The sequence below is a fragment of the Colobus angolensis genome, unplaced genomic scaffold, assembly GCF_000951035.1.
Source record: "Colobus angolensis palliatus isolate OR3802 unplaced genomic scaffold, Cang.pa_1.0 Scaffold24, whole genome shotgun sequence".
NCBI classification, from domain to species: Eukaryota; Metazoa; Chordata; class Mammalia; order Primates; family Cercopithecidae; genus Colobus; species Colobus angolensis.
This window is the reverse complement of record NW_012115599.1, coordinates 12,985,678-13,002,776: the sequence shown is the minus strand read 5'-3', so window position 1 is coordinate 13,002,776 and position 17,099 is coordinate 12,985,678. Positions and strand designations below refer to the sequence as shown.

Below are 17,099 nucleotides of genomic sequence, written 5' to 3'. Positions count from 1 at the left end.
AGAAAAAGAAAAGAAGAGAAAGAAAGAAAGAAGAAAGAAAGAAAGAAAGAAAGAAAGAAAGAAAGAAAGAAAGAAAGAAAGAAAGAAAGAAAGAAAGAGAGAAAGAAAGAAACGAACCTGGTCCAGGAAAAGGGCTATGTTTACCACAGTGTCTGTACGTCCTGGGGTGAGTAGGCTGGGTCTGGGTCTTAACTCTGGGCACCTCCCAAGACTGAGGGCCTTGTCAAGGTGAGACGTCATCTTCAGGGAGTTTTTAACCTCCCAGGCATGAGTCATAGACTGAGGAAGGCACAGTTCTGAGGCTTCTGATATCCTGATTCAGGATTCAGGACACAGCTGGCAACAGCCTCTGTCCACCAGGCAGGTGATGGCACTCAGTTTGCCAGTGTGAAGCCAGCTGGTAGGAGGATAAGGCGAGGGCAGAAGGAGCTGTGAGGCTGTTTTTAAAGTACTTTTGTGCCTTGGGGGTGTCCTGCTCACGCCCCTGCGTGCTGCAGAAAGGCAGCTCAGAAAATAAAACACCACACTGGGCGACTGGGCCAATTGCTTTCCATGCTCTGACCTGCCCACCTCCATGCAGGTTTGTGGGGGAGGAATCATGTGGCAAAGACAGCACCTGACCAGAAGTCAGGAGATCTGGTTTTAGCCCCAGCTCTGTCACGGATGTGCTGTGTGACCTTGAACGAGTCACTTTCCCTCTCTGGGCTTCAGAGTCCTGCTCTGCCAAAATTAGGGAAAAAAATCCATGTCCTTTCTTTTTACCCAGAGATGTGGTAAGAATAGAGAAACTCGTTAAAACCCCACCTCCTCCTTGAAGCCTTTCATCTTGGACGGAAAAAAAGGGAACCCACAGTGTCACCACCACCCTCCCGCTCTCCTAGTCTAAACATGCAATATTAATTGGCATCCATTATTCATTTATTGGTTGGTTGATTTCACAGGCTTGTCCAGTGCTGGTCTGTCCTTTCCACATGTTATGTCTGCATGTGAAAAATCCTCTGGGGAGGTCTGTAGGCCTGCCTCATTGCCCTCTATGGTACAGACAGCCTAACGGAGGAGGCTTCTGATGGAGGGAGGGCTCGAGGCTCTCAGTGGGAAGGAAGGTACCATGGAAACTGAGGCTGGTCAGATCTTAATGGGACTGAGAAAAAGTGCACTGAGGCCGGGCACCGTGGCTCACGCCTGTAATCCCAGCACTTTGGGAGGCCAAGGTGGGCGGATCATGAGGTCAGGAGTTAGAGACCAGCACGGCCAACATGGTGAAACCCTGTCTCTACCAAAAAGTACAAAAATTAGCCAAGCGTGGTGGTGCGCTCCTGTAATCCCAGCTACTCCAGAGGCTGAGGCAGGAGAATTGCTTGAACCTGGAAGGCGGAGGTTGCTGTTCGGAGGTTGCTATTAACCAAGATCGTGCTGCTGCACTCCAGCCTGGGCAACAGAGCAAGACTTTGTCTCGGAAAAAAGAAAAAACAGTGCATTGAGGAGAAGAAAGATGTGAAAAGTGCTTTGAAAAGTGAAAAGTGCTGTGCAAAAGGGAGAAAGTCTTATTCTCTGAGCAGGGGCACAAAACAATAAGAGAAAGAGGTGAGAGGAGAGAGAGATGGAGAGAGAGAAAGTTTATCTTTGATGAACATAAGTTTTGCAGACAGAAAATCTAGAAGAAAGCTAGTTTAATTTTAGGAGGCATGGAAGTTGTGTCAATTCCTAAAATAACAGTTTATTTTAGATTACACAGGACAGGGGTGTATGTGTGTGTATGTGTGTGTATTCCACTCTCATTTTTTCAGGGCTTGAGGCTGCTAAGGCCTGAATTCAGCTTTAGGGAAGCCTCAACTCCTAAAGGAGTAAGCCCAGCTCAGTCTTCTCTCTCACCCCTTTCCCCACCCACCTCCTCCCTCTCCCTACCTCTGCCCAATCAGGTCTGCCCAGCCATTGCCCTTCCACACCGTCCCCAAGTGGCTCCACCCCTGCGAAGGCAGAGTCCTCCCTGTGCCCTCTGCATTACACCCCCTTCCCTGTGAATGTCCTCTTCCTGCTCTCGCCATCCTCCACCGACTGCCTGCTGCCGAGGAACATCGAGTGTCCTCTCTCAGTCAGTGTCCTCTCTCAGTCAGTGTCCTGTGCTCTGGACTTCACTGCCTTTTCAAAACCTTCCAGGCCTGGGCTCCATTCCATCTACATCAAAGCTCCTGATGACACATTGAGCCAGGCTAATGTATTAGTAGGGGAGGGGCCAATTGTTAGTCTATCCATCCTAGATTGTCCTTTAAGAGCCTCTTGGGGAATTAGCTTCTTTACATTAAAAAAAGTCCTGGTAGGCCAAGCACGGCGGCTAATGCCTGTAATCCCAGCACTTTGGGAGACTGAGGTGGGCAGCTCACTTGAGCCCAGGAGTTTGAGACCAGCCTGGGCAACATAGCGATACCCTGTCTCTACAAATAATTTTAAACAATTAGCTAGGTGTGGTGGCATGCGCCTGTAGTCCCAGCTACCCGGGAAACTGAGGTGGAAGAGGATTGCTTGAGCCTAGGAGGTCGATGCTGCAGTGAACTGTGATTGCACCACTTTATTCCAGCCTGGTCGAAAGAGTAAGACCCTGTCTGAAAAAAATAAAAATAAAAATAAAGCTCTGTCTAAAGAGAGGTGTTTCATGCCACTGTGGTAGACCAGAAAGGCAGAAATTTTGGCGTGCATGTAGTTGATGATAATAATAATACCATTATTTTGGCACTCCTACTAAGTCCCAGGCACTATGCTAGGTGACTTACGTTCTTTGTCTAATTGCAATAACCCTATAAGGCAAGTGTAATTATCATCATCATCATCAATACAACAAAATTAACTGAGTATGTATGTGCTAAGCAGTTCACCTAATTGTCTTGTGAGGTAGGTGCTGTTGCCATGCCCATTTTCCAAGCTGGGGAACCAAGGAACAGATCAAGTAAGTTACTTGCCACATGGCTATTAAGATGAAAAGGCTGAATCTCAAGGGGTTGAGTTACCTGTCCATGTTCACTCAGCAAGCAAGCAACTAAGTGAAGTTGATGTTCCTCCCCTCTGCCACCCACATACTCATTATACCTCCTTCTGGGGCTACTGGGAAATTCTAGGTTGGGGTAAAGGCAGCTAGGACCAGGAACTGCTGGAGTGGGAGTAGAGGGTGGGGCTTCACCATCCCGAGACAAACAGCATGCTCCTTGCATAGAGGGTGTCCAGCAGTGCTCCACGACCCAGCCCTAGCCACTTGCCAAATGTCCCCTGGCCTTGCTGGCCTTTCCCAGCAATCCATCCCTGCCTCCTGCCCTGTCTGGCTCATCAGAATCCCAGTTAACCTTTGGCACCCTGTTGGAATGCTGCCTCCTCCAGGAAGCCTTCCTGGATGGCCCTAAACCAGAATCTTATACTGACCTTCTCCAGAACATTGTCCACTCAAGGCCGTCCTAGTCAGCCTTGAGGTACATACTACCATCTGGCTTCCCCAGCTAGGTGTTGAGTCCCCCCGGACTTCAACACCTAACATGCAATCAGTGCTCAGAGAATTATTGCACAAATAAATACTGCATTCAGGCATTCCCCTGGGTCACTGGGGCCATGAATTTCAGTGCCTCTGGTGAAGTGCGTGGAGAGGGAAGTCAGGAAATACAAACATGTGACTATTCCAGGCTCAAACAATAGGGAGTAGTTAGGTCTGTGGCAAACTAGAGTCTGCACGCCTACCTGAGGGGCTCACATTCAAATTCAGCCACCACCTCCCCACCCCCACCAATCCCTACACATGTAAAGGGCAGGGACTCATTCTGGTCCTGAGCAAACTCACTTCCTTTCCCTTCCTCCGGCTTTATTTTTCTACTCTGTGCATACCACTTTAAAATACACTCTGGGCAGGGCGCAGTGGCTCACGCCTGTAATCCCAGCACTTTGGGAGGCTGAGGTGGGCGGATCACCTGAGGTCGGGAGTTCGAGACCAGCCTGACCAACATGGACAAACCCCATCTCTACTAAAAATACAAAATTAGCCGGGCGTGGTGGCGCACGCCTGTAATCCCAGCTACTTGGGAGGCTGAGGCAGGAGAATCGCTTGAATCCGGGAGGCGGAGGTTGCAGTGAGCCGAGATGGCACCATTGCACTCCAGCCTGGGCAACAAGAGCGGAACTCCGTCTGAAAAACAAAACAAAACAAAAAAACACTCTTAGCTGCTGATATTGAATATCTATCTTCCCTCACATGTGTGAACTATGAGACGGCGGAGTTTTTGGTCTGTTCTGTCCTCTGCTGCAGTCCAGCTCCTCATCAGTGCCTGATACAGAACAGGCCTTCAATAGGTACGTGCCCCGCTCCCCTCTGCAGTGTCCAGGCTCCAGGCAGCATTCAGGGCTCAAGTTCGGAAGAGTGAAGGCCGTTGAGGGTCCCCTGTTAGGCCCCAAGCCCCCTAGAGAGCCCCAAGGACATGGCCTGGAGTTTGCTTGGCGACAGACGGTCCTGCTGGAACTAGGACATAAGGGTTAGCGACCCTGCCCCATGGGGTCACAGGGCAGAAGCTGCGGGCGGGGCTGGGCATCGGTGGGGCAGTGGCGCAGCCACCACACAGGCACCCGCACGCACCAAGGGATGCCGAGGCTCGGGAGAGGAGGAAAGGCCAGGGCGGTGGGGAGATGGGGAAAGAGGCGGGGAGCAACACCCCAGGCTCCGAGGGCGCCAGTTGGGAGGGCTAGGGAGGAGGGCGGACGGGAGGAATCCCAGCACGCGCGGGGCCGCGGGCAGCCCCCAGAGGAGGGAACCAAGCAAGACTGCTGGGGCAGGGGTCCGCTGAAGCGGCAGGGAGCCGGACCCCACTCTCCACCCGCCACCCGCCACCCGCCACCCCCGGCGCCTGCCAAACTGGTTGCTGCCTCCCAGGCAGCAGCCGCGCGTCCACCTGCGCAGCCACCGCGCCGCCCTGCCGCGCTGCCATTGGCTCGCTAAAAATGCCTCTCTAATCTGCGCTGCTCTGTGCACGCCTCCTCCTCATCCTTCCCCCCTCTCCGCCTCGGCTCTGACCTTCCTCCTTCCCGCAGCCCCGGCGATATCCCAGAGAGACGCGGTGGCGGCGGCAGCGCCAGCCCCCTCCACCCCCGGGAAGTCGACCGGGCTTGACGCTGAGCCCCAGAGGTCCCGCGTAGCCCCGAGGCGCCGCCGATGGTGCCCGGCGCTCCTGCCCCCAGGTAGGGGGTCTGGCCCTTGAATAGAGGGCGGGGGGGTTGTGTGTGTGGGTGTCCAGTTAGGGAGTGCGTGTTGGAAGTGGGCGCCGGGACTGACATCTCCCTGGGCCAGAGTCCGGGAAGGGTTGGGCAGTTGCCTGGAGAGAAGTGGGTGCACGTCCGGGGATGCTTTCAGGGGACAGAGTTCTCGGGCATCACCCAGGCAGTGTCAGGATGCCCCTGTGCTGGGTCCCTTGGGGGAGCGAGCCGGCAACGGAGGCCCTTACCCCAGGAAAAGCGCCGGAAATAGGTTCCTTGGAAAGCTGGGGCCTGGGCCCGGGCGGTCCGGGTCTCTGGACTGCTACCAGAAGGGGTGGGTGGGCTGGTGTCAGCTTGGTGCGTAGGCTATTTATGGATCAGAGTGGGCTGGGGAGAAACACAGCAGATGATGCCTGTCTGGCTTATGGTTAAAGGTATTTCCTTCTGTCCCCTACCCCTTCCCCCACAGCTGGGATGGGAGCGGGGAGGGAGGAGGAGGCAAGAAGGAGGTGATGATGCTAAAAGGCCCGCAGATACAGAAGCCATGGGCTGCTGGGCACTGCCCTCCCCTGCAAGCCCCAGGTCACTTGCTGCCTGTTGGAGCTGTCTCTGCCCCTTATTTTCACCTTACAAGAGGCCATGAAAAGGTTAAAGGGTCATCAGGGTGTAGGGGACATGGTGGCAAACCCGGGAGCTAGGCCAGACCCAGCTTCAAGCCCCAGCTGCCCCTACCCACAATAGCCCAGCTCTGCACCACATAGGCAGTGACACATATGGCCGCTTATTTCTAGGCACAACCATAAATAACCCAAATTGCCCCAGCCCCTGGCACAGCTGGGGTGCAAACACGACTGTCTGTCAGCGATTTAGCTTCCATCCTCCATCCTGGCCTTTCTATCACATGTCCAAATCACCACTCTCAAGCCACCCCCTCCAGCGGCTTCCCTGATACCGCAGGTGAGATCCTTGCCCCCCGCCCTATGTTCTTGGACTGCCTTGTGGCTGGGTTATTGGTTTTGTTCATCTCCTTCTAGACTGGAAGTACCTTCAGGCTGGGAATCTGTCTGATTCATCTCTGTCATTGCCCCTGCACCAAAGCAGGGTTTGACACCAAGTAAATAATTTGTGGAATGAATGACTTATTGAATGAGTGAATGTGAACTCTGGGAAATAGCTGACAACCTGAGGGAGGGGGTCGAGCCCCTTCTTGGGCTTTCTCCCTATTCCCCAGGACCAAAGAGCCACTCAAACCAGGCGGTTCTCTTTAGGCCCTTCCTTTTTTTTTGAGAGAGAGAGTTTCACTCTTGTTGCTCAGGCTGGAATGCAATGGTGAGATCTCAGCTCACTGCAACCTCTGCCTCCCAGGTTCAAGCGATTATCCTGCCTCAGCCTCCCAAGTAGCTGGAATTGCAGGCATGCACCACCACACCCAGCTAATTTTGTATTTTTGGTAGAGACGGGGTTTAGGCTGGTCTTGAACTCCTGAACTCAGGTCATCTGCCCGCCTCGGCCTCCCAAAGTGCTCGGATTACAGGCCTGAGCCACCATGCCTGGTTAGGCCCTTCCTAAGCCTGGAGTTGATGGGCAGCTATGGCTTTTGGAGATAGTCTTGCAACCTGCTGGCTCCAGAGCGTCTTATGGGCCCCTGGTTTGAGTGTCCAGGCCTGGTCCTGGCTTGGGGGAAGGCCTGATGTGAAGGTCTGACTCTCCTCAGGCTGCTGGGTTGGCACTTTCTTCCTGGGGTGCCAACCTTATTAGACCAGGGTCTCTGCCTCTGTCCCAGTCCTTGGGAAAATCCAGGTCAACATCAGGAAAGCTGGGAAGGCCCAAGCCAGGCCGTCCTCAGCCTCTGGGGTCTTCCTAGCAAGCTCTCAGGGGTCTTATGACCCTAGTGTGTGGAGGAGCAAACCCACTTCAGAGGAAGAGGCTGCCACCAAGGGTTCTGGCCTAGCCACAGGCCTGTGTCTGTGAAGGACATCAACATTTCTAGGCTTAGGAAGGGCCTAAAGAGAACTGTCCGGTTTGGGTGGCTCTTTGGTCCTGGGGAATAGAGGGAAAGCCCAAGAGGGGACTCAATCCTCTCCTTTAGGTTGCCGGCTATTTCCCAGAGTTCACATTCAGTCACTCAATCATTCATTCATTCCACAATGGCCCGTGTTACTATTTAACAGCCATGCAGTCTCCCTAGCGTGGCTCTGCCACCGTTCCCACACCCAGGCCATTTCTCCCTTCTCGCCCTCCCTCTGCCCCCTGGCTGCCCTGAGCTGCTTTCAGTTCCTCAGGCAAGTGGGGCTTCTGTCACCTGCAGGCCTTTGCCCAGGCTGTTCCTGTCTCCTTCTCTCCCTCTTCCTTCCCACCCAAATCTCTCACCCTCGGGAGTCTACTGAGACTCCTTTTCCCTCCAGAGGCTTCCCCAGCTTGGGCTGGGAGCCCCACCCATGAATCCCCTCCCCACAGCCTGGCTGCCTCCCCTGGGAATGCTCCCATCACGTACTCTCAGGCTTCTGATCGCCTCTTCCTGCTGGGCTGTGGGGTCTGTGGGGGCAGAGTCTGTGTGCTGTTTCCGGTGGCCCCATGGCCTGGCACAGAGTAAACCCAGCTCTGGCTTGTGGACTGAGTGAGTGACTGTTGGTCCTATCATCTACTTTCTCTCCTCACCAATATCAGGACATATTTTGCACTCTTCTCCCATTAGGAGATGAGGAACCCATTCAGAAGTTTGCAGGTATCCCCACAGCAAGAATGAGTTGGTGGTAGAAAGCCTTCCCTGGAGAAGTGAAACTGGCTACAGGTCTGGAAGGACAGAAGGGACAGGAGAGGACATTAGGGGCATGGACATTCACTGATTTGGGGGGCCCTCCCTGGGGAACCAGGTGGAGGAGTTGGGGGAGGAGTGGGTATACCAGATAAGAAGGACGCTGCTTGGTTTGGTTTTACGTTTTTCTTAAAGAAAAGTAGCTTTTATTATTTTTTCTTATTACCAAAGTAATATGGGTTTGCTGTGGGCAGTTTAGAATATACTGGAAAGCTGAATGAAGGAAACCCATTAGCCACATCAGACCCACCCACCGCGGGCACTTCGTAGCTGGTTTCCAGCCAGGGGCAGGGTGGACTGGAGGGGAGGGCTGGGCTGGGGACCTGGGGGCAGGTTAGGGTCCCAGGAAGTAGCCGTGAGGATTGGCAGGCAGGTAGGGGAGGAGTCCTGGAGCTTCACTGTGGAAAACAGGGAAGGAAGTGGGACTGGATGAAGGGGAAGTGGACTCTGATGCAGTCCCAACAGGCAACAGGGTGCCCTGGGGCTGGAGTAGCCTTTCAGGTCATGCCCATTTGCTTGGGAGAGTCAGGCCCTAGACCCCAGCATCCTGTGCCCATCAGGCATTGGGTTTGGGCATGCCTTCTGGCGGGTGACTCTGTGGTAGCAGCAGTCCCTGAAGCATCTGCCCACTGAGGTCGCCTGCTGACAGCACCCACCCCATGGGGCAACAGATAGTGTTCACCACCAGGAAAGATGGGTTGGGAGGAACGCAGAGGTGGGCTGAAGGGACAAGATCAACTGGAGCCTGGCCTCAGCTGGCTCTGGGGAGACAGGACCTCTAATGCCAGGGAAGTTGCTGGTGCCATTTCCAGAAAGGGAGCGTGTCTGTGGGGGAGCAATTTAGAATGTACTGGAAAGCCAAATGAAGAAAACCCAGTAGCCACTTCAGACTCACCTGCTGTGGACACTTTGTGGCTGGTTTCCAGCCAGGGGCAGGGTGGCCTGGAGGGGAGGGCTGGGCTGGGGACTGGGATGGGGGGCTCCCCTCCACCCTCCCCTGGGTGCTGCCTCTGAAGACCTCAACCTTGGGTGTGAGGGGCTGCAGGATACCTGAAAACTGGGAGGGCAGAGGAGGCCTTGGCTATTATTTATTATTATTATTATTATTATTATTTTTGAGACAGAGTCTTACTGTGTTGCCCAGGTTGGAGTGCTGTGGCGCCATCTTGGCTCACTGCAACCTCCGTCTCCTGGGTTCAAGCAATTCTCCTGCCTCAGCCTCCTGAGTAGCTGGAATTACAAGTGCCCACCAGCACACCCGGCTAATTTTTGTATTTTTAGTACAGACAGGGTTTCACCATCTTGGCCAGGCTGGTCTTGAACTCCTGACATTGTGATCCACCTGCCTCAGCCTCCCAAAGTGCTGAGATTACAGGCGTGAGCCACTGCGCCTGCCCTACCTTGGCTATTATTTTAAAATCACTCCATATTGTTATTATTATTTTCTTTTTAGAGGCAGGGTCTTGGTCTGTCACCCAGGCTGGAGTGAGTGACACCATCATAGCTCACTGCAGCCTCGACCTCCCGGGCCCAAGGGGTCCTCCCACCTCAGCCTCCTGAGTAGCTGGGACTACAGGTGGTGTGCTACCATGCCCAGCTAATTTTTCAAATTTATTGTAGAGTTGGGGTCTTACTACATTGTCCAGGCTAAAAATCACTTGATATTAAAATGCTGGGTAGGAGCCAGGGTAGTCTTTCTATATAAAATGCAGGATACTCAGGGAATTTTAAATTTCAGAAAAATGACAGATGTGTTTTTGTTATTTTTTAGTCTAAGTATGACCCAAACATTCCACAGGACATATTTTTAATAAAAAAAAAAAAAACAACTGGCTGGGCGCAGTGGCTCACGCCTGTAATCCCAGCACTTTGGGAGGCCGAGGCCGGCGGATCACAAGGTCAGGAGATCGAGACCACGGTGAAACCCTGTCTCTACTAAAAATACAAAAAATTAGCCTGGTGCGGTGGCGGGCGCCTGTAGTCCCAGCTACTCAGGAGGCTGAGGCAGGAGAATGGCCTGAACCCGGGAGGCGGAGCTTGCAGTGAGCCGAAATCGCGCCACTGCACTCCACCCTGGGCGACCGAGCAAGATTCCGTCTCAAAAACAAAACAAAACAAAAACTATATTCGTCATTTATCTGAAATTCAGATTTAACTAGGTGTCCTGAATTTTTATTTTATTTTATTTTTATTTATTTATTTATTTTTGAGATGCAGTTTTGCTCTTGTTGCCCAGGCTGGAGTGCAATGCCGCGATCTCGACTCACTGCAACCTCCGCCTCCCAGGTTCAAGCTATTCTCCTGCCTCAGCCTCCTGAGTAACTGGGATTACAGGTGGCTGCCACCACGCCCACACCCAGCTAATTTTTGTATTTTCAGTAGAGATGGGGTTTCGCCATGTTGGCCAGGCTGGTCTCAAACTCCTGACCTCAAGTGATCTGCCCGCCTCAGCCTCCAAAAGTGCTGGGATTACAGGCATGAGCCACCGTCCCTGGCCCTGAATTTTTATTGACTAAATGTGGCCAGTGTAGGCTGGGATAGGGAGGAGTGGAGAGAGAGGGCGAGAATTTTCTCTTCTTGAGTGTGGGGGAAGAATCAATAGATACTTGTTTGAAGTTGACAGTTTTGAAACATTAACACATCCATTTTTAGAAACAGGTGAGATGTTCCAAATTTCCCATCTGTTAACTTTCTATACTGGCTAGAGAGTAGCCCCTTATTTGTGGATTTTGGCTCCTTACTGATGCTGAGAAATAATAAAACAATAGTTTTCTCATTTATGCAGGTGGGACAAAGGGAGAGGTGGTGATCAAGGGTGGAATCGCTAAATAGGGTTAATCCATTTAAGAAATAAAAGTCCTCATCCTAAGAAAGCTCTCATCTGGCGGAGGGCGTGGGAAACTGGAACTCTCACGTCAGTCGGGGAGCATACGTTAGCACTGTGTTTTTGGCAACAGTGGTCACAGTTTTGACTTGGCAATTCCACTTTTTGGGACTTATCCCACAGGTACACTCTGAGCAGGGTGCAAAGATTAGCTGAGCAGAGACAGTCAGTGTAGCGAAACTAGATGTCTGTCAGAGGGACCAGTGACAAAGTCAAGACAGCTTTGTACGCTGTGATTTCAGGCAGTTGTTCATTCCGGGATTTAGTCAACGGATCTCTCTGGATGTCTGCTGCCTGCCAGGCACCACTTTAGGTGCTTGGGGACATTGAGACAAGACAGGGCGGAGCTTATTACCAGTGTGGAAAGATGGTCACAACGTACTGATAAGTTAAAGCAAGTGGCTTTGTAGAATGTGTGTAGTATGATCCAATGTTTAAAGTACATGTACATGTGTTCCTCTCTGTTCATATTTACATAACAATGCGTAGAAGACTGCATACCTGATTGTGATTAGAGCTTACCTGCGGGGGAGGCCTATCGCCGGGATAGAGGGAGAATGCATCCACTTTATTTCAGCCATTCTGTGCTGTCTGCATTTTATAAACAAATATCATTACTCATGAGGAAAAAAATTAAAACTGCACTTGATGATACTGGGAATTTTTTTCTTAGAAAGCTAAAAAAATGAGCACGTAAACTGCATTCCCCTTAATCTGATGGCATTTGAATCACATACTGCCACGTATGTTTGGAGAGTTTTTATTTGTGGCTGGTTCTTAGCTGGTTCCCTCATGGGCTTATTTCCCCTCTCCCTCCTCCCAGACCTGTGGTGCCTGAAACCTGGCGGGATGGGAACGGGGGTAAGGTAAGGTAACATCTGGGTATCAGGAGGGTTACAGAAGGAGTATGGCAGAAGTGGGGTATCTGGCAAAGTGGTGGTTGCGTACCACTGGGGAGTCCTGTAGGAACACAAAGGAGGGGCCAGGGATCCCTGACATGTGCCAGGCACTATTTTGTTTATCCGTATTTATTAACTCATTTAGTCCTCTTAGTAACCTCATGCGGTTATCCCCATTTTACAGATGGGGCAACTGAGGTTAAGTGACTTGCCTGAGGTCACACAGTGAGTTAGTGGCTGAGCCAGATTCACAGCCATGCAGTCTGACTCCAGAAGCTGTGCTTGTGAGACTCTGTGTCTCAGCACCTGTCGTCAAGGAGTGGGGATCATCTCTTGTCTCAGAGACTGGAGGCAGGTGTGTTCTGGAAGACTGAAAGAGGGTTGCCTTCTGCAGAAGGCAGACCTAGAAGGAAAGGATGGTCAGATTCAGAGATGGGGGGAGTGGGGGGTACATTCCAGGTAGAGCGACAGCAAGGAAAAAGATGCAAAGGTGGAATGAGAGTGGTGGGCTCAGGGGCTGGGGAGGAAATCAGTACAGGAACACCAGAGCGGAGATGGGCCGTGAGGCTGGTGGGACAGCCAGCCTGGATTGCTGCTGCAGGGCATTTTAAATGATCCACCTCATTGGATCTTTTGGGACAGGTGGCCCAGGGCCTGCTTCTCCTTGCAGGGCCTGGCAAAGACCCTGCATCCCTCAGCCCCACTCTGCCCAATCTGGGCCTTCCCTGAGGTCACACATTTCATCCCTGGGTTCCCGGGGCCTAGCCTTGACAAGCCACTGAGGACAAGAGAGGCAGCCGAGGCAGGGCTGGAGGGCTGGGGGTTGGGGGTCTAGGCTGAGGTCCTGGCCCTGACAGTGACTCACGGAGGGGCCTAGGGCCACTCAACCCCCTCCCTTGGATTCTGTTTCCTCTTCTTTTATTTGCAAACTTTTTATTGTGAAACATAAGCATTTACAGAAGTAGAGAAAATGTTATATAACAGTCATATACTCATGGCTTAGCATCAACAGATACCAACACATGTCCAGTCTCATCTCAATCAAGATATTTCTCTAAAAGATAAGGACTTTTTCTAACGTAATCACAATACCATTATTATACCCAATAAGTATTAATTCCTTTATATAGTCAAATATTCACTTAGTATTCACATTCCCTGTTGTCTGAGATATGTCTTCTTGTTTTTTAAATAGTTTGTTTAAATCAAGTTCCAGGTAAGGTTCACACATTGTGATTGATTGATATGTCTTAGTCTCTTTCAATCCACAGTTCTCCTCTCCATCTTTTCTTATTCTTTTGCAGTTTATGGGAGAAAGCAGGTGGTTTGTCCTGCTGTGTTTCCTGCAGACTGGATTTTGTTGATTGCATCCCTTTGGTGTTGTTTAGTGTGTTCTTCTGTCCTCTCTGTAAATTGGGAGTTGCATTTGTCTGTTTCTGACACCTCATCTTGTCATCAGTAAGTCCTTCAATTCTACATTCAGAACACCCAGAATCCACCCACTTCTTGTCACCTCCATTGCTGCCTTCCCTTCTCAGCCTCCACTATCCTCTCCTAGATGTTTGCAGCAGTCTTTACCTGGTCTTCCTGGCCCGTCCTTGCCTCACCAGCCAAAGGTCCTTTAAACTTAAATCAGATCACATCCTTCCTCTGCTAAAGCTCTTCAATGACTCCCCTGCCATTCAGAATAAAGCCCAAAGTCCTATAACAGGCCAGATGCAGTGGCTCATGCCTGTAATCCCAGCACTTTGGGAGGACGAGGTGGGTGGATCACCTGAGGTCAGGGGTTCGAGACCAGCCTGGCCAACATGGTGAACCCTCATCTGTACTAAAATTACAAAAATTAGCCGGGCATGGTGGCACACAGCTGTAGTCCCAGCTACTCGGGAGCCTGAGGCAGGAGAATCCCTCAAACCTGGGAGGTGGAGGTTGCAGTGAGCTGAGATCGTACTACTGCACCCCGGCCTGGGTGACAGAGCAAGACTCTGTCTCAGAAAAAAAAAGCCCTATAATTGCCTACAAGGCCCTATGTGATCTGGCTGCCCAGACCTCCTCTTGTACATCCTAGCCTCACTGATCCCCAGGTCATTTCTTGGGCCCCTCAAACACCCTACCCCAAGGCCTTTGCACTCCTATTCCCTATGCCTGGAATTCTCTTCCCCAAAGGCCTGCATGGCTCATAATGTTCACATCTCGACCCACATCACCCCACTCAGGGAGGCCTCCCAGACCGTCTCATCAAAAATAGCCCTCGTTGTCCCCCATCCCCTGATCCTACTTTATCATCTTCATAGCACTTATCCCTGACATTATGCTCTTGCTGGTTTCTTGTCTGTCTCCCTTACCTGCCCAAGCGTTCCATGAAGGCAGGGTTTGGGTGGGGGCAGAGCAGCATGACTGGCCTTCCCCTGCCCCTCACCCCTGCCCACAGAGCTGACCACCTCCTCCTCTCACATTGCTAACTCCTCTACTTTCAATGTTTCCTAAAATTAAAAAAAAAAAAAATTTAAAAACACATATTTGTGCCTAGTGTGTCATTGTTTACAAAATACTTCCTGTCTCAGGTCTGGTCTTCTGGAAGCAGAGCTGAGACAGGAATTCCTGGGCAAATGATTTATTGCAGGCATGCTCGTATTAGAGCAGGAAAAGATGTGCTTACAGCTAGGATCCCACAGAGAGCTCTAGATTATGAACAGCCAGTCTCACAGGGTTACCTTCCTCCAGACAAGGGGCCAGACCTTTGTAGCCCCTTAGCGGATGGTCATTGTCTGCAAGCTGCTCCCAGGGAAGGGCCTAGCCTCCCCCTGCATCTCCAGATGAGGCAGCTCCTGTAAGCTGAGGGCAACTCTTAGGGGAAGGGGGCAGCGGTGAGCTGTTGGCAGCCAGCACCCACAGCTGCTGAGAGATGGGTACCCCACCTGATAGAATGACACTGGCAGTACCCCCTCTATTTCCATATCCATTTCTGCTTTGAGCCTTGCCACAAGCCTGTGACGATGGTATTTATTAATGATCATTATTCCCATTTCCTAGAGGAGGAAGCTGAGGTTCTCAGGGCTAAAATAACTTGCTTGAGGTTGCACAGCCAGGAAGCGGTTAGATTTAGGCTCAGATTCTTACTCCGGATCCTCTGATTAGCTGACAAGCTGTCTTAGTGGCTGCTGGTTTGTAGTTTTACTCTCACGCGTTCATCCTTTTGAATGTTAAATGAATATGTATGGCGTGTGGTGTGCTGTGTGAACTAGGCGTCGGGCCATTCAGCAGTGGATGACATACACTGTGTCCTTGTCCCTGGAGTTGCCAGTGAGTGGATCTGCCCAGTATTTAGCCGCCACCACCGTGGTTACTCCTACTGAGCCCTCAGCAGTCCCAGCTTCCATAATTACAACAAGATGTCTATTGAGCATGAACTATGTGCTAGCACTGTGCCAGGCTCCCCTTCGCCTTCACAGCACCCCATCTTCAGATGTGTAAGCTGAGGCTGCAGAGAGACTTGCAACTCCCAGCTGAGGTCTCTTGGTAAATGTATGATAGAGCTGAGATTCGAAAGCACGGGGTTGAATTTGGCTCTCCAGCTTCCTGCAGCCCCTTCCCCAGCCCTCCCCATGCTCCCCCGCCGCCACCAGCAGGATATCTGGTGTCACCTCTATCATCAGCTTCATCGGACACTGGGCTGCCACTGCTGCCTGCTCCCCAGGTGTTGGATGACTGGCCGCCATCTCATCTGCCCCACTTGGCCCTGCCCCAGACGGGGCACCTCTGATAGGAGGCCTCTCCTACCCTACAGGGCCCAGGATCCCTGCCTCTGCCCCCTTGCCAGCCCCTTGTCATTGGCCCTGACAGCTGGGTGGGCCTTTCTGCCAGCCCCAGCATGGCCTGGGTGTTGATGGCCCCTCCCCCTTGCACCAGCTGGCCTGGTAAGCTGCAAAGCTGGCTTGGCTCAGCTTGGGGGCCCCTGGACAGGGCTGGGGGCGGGTGGCAAATCACAGGGGACTTCCTTCTTTCCTGCCAAACAGGGCCAAGACCATCCTGACAGGGAGCAACCAAATCACAAAATTGCCACCTGAGGAATGTAAGGGTGGAGAGGGCACCCCCAAGGACTGCCTGGGTAATGGGCGTCTATGAGGCAGTAGCTCAGGGGTGGGCACTCCAGGCCTGTGTCAGCTCGGGATTTCCCTTCTCTCCCTAGGACTCCCCCTTCCCTGGCCCTCAGGCCTCTCTGACCGTTGCTCATTTGGGCTGCGGCAGAGGAGGCCAGCACTCTGTTCCAAACCTCAGCCCTGCAGGCTTCCTCCAGGGGCTGCACCGAGGGACTGTGCCTCTCTTGGCAGAACTTCAGGAATATTTGTGTGAATTTTGGACATGAAATAGTATGTGAAATATATGCAAATGAGCATGTCCAGGCCAGGCGTGGTGGCTCATGCCTGTAATCCCAGCACTTTGGGAAGCCAAAGCAGGAGGATTGCTTGAGCCCAGGAGTTCAAGACCAACCTGGGCAACATAGGGAGATGCTGTCTCTATTAGAAAAGAAAAGAAAAGAAAAGAAAAGAAAAGAAAAGAAAAGAAAAGAAAAGAGAAAAGAAAAGAGAATCATGTCCATCTCACTGTGGGTGTGGCCTGCTGGGGTATCGTGGTCTGCAGGGAACAGGCACTCCCTGCGACAGCTGGGGGACCAGGGGCACAGAAAGATGAGGACCCCTGAGGGCTCTGGCCATCTCATCTCTACTGCAAGCTCAAGTCCGATTTCCATCATACTTTCTCCTCTCCAGATGGTTACTTTCTTTCTAATTTGATCATTTTGTTTGCGTTTATGAGCTAGACTTATACAAAGAACTATTCCTCTTCACCTATTTTGTTATTCTGAAACATGGTGCATACTGGAAGATAAAGGCTCCATTCCTTCCCTTCATCCTTTTTTTTTGTTTGCTTTTTGAGACAGGGTCTCACTCTGTTGGCCAGGCTGGAGAGCAGTGGCATGATCTTGGCTTACCACAGCCAACCTCCTGGGCTTCAGTGATCCTCACAACTCAGCCTCCCCAGTAGCTGGGACTACAGCTCTGTGCCACCAAGCCTGGCTATTTATTTATTTTTTTGGTAGAGACAGGGTCTCCCCATGTTGCCCAGGCTGGTCTTGAACTCCTGGGCCCAAGTAATCCTCCCGCCTCAGCCTCCCAAAGTGCTAGGATTGCAGGCATGAGCCACCAAGCCCGGCCTCTTTATACTTTTTTTTTTTGAGACAAAGTCTTGCTCTGTTGCCCAGGTTGGAGTGCAGTGGCGTGATCTC

General features: G+C 51.8%; 1 protein-coding gene across 1 annotated transcript in view; it reads left to right on the top strand.

Moving 5' to 3' along the window:
• Positions 1-4,992: 4,992 nt before the first annotated feature.
• The window catches only part of PACSIN1 (protein kinase C and casein kinase substrate in neurons 1), an 84,746-nt gene continuing 72,639 nt past the window's right edge, over positions 4,993-17,099 (top strand). The window contains exon 1 of the mRNA XM_011945414.1: positions 4,993-5,202. The gene's annotated coding sequence lies outside the window, so the exon portion shown is untranslated. The remainder of the gene's footprint in view (positions 5,203-17,099) is intronic.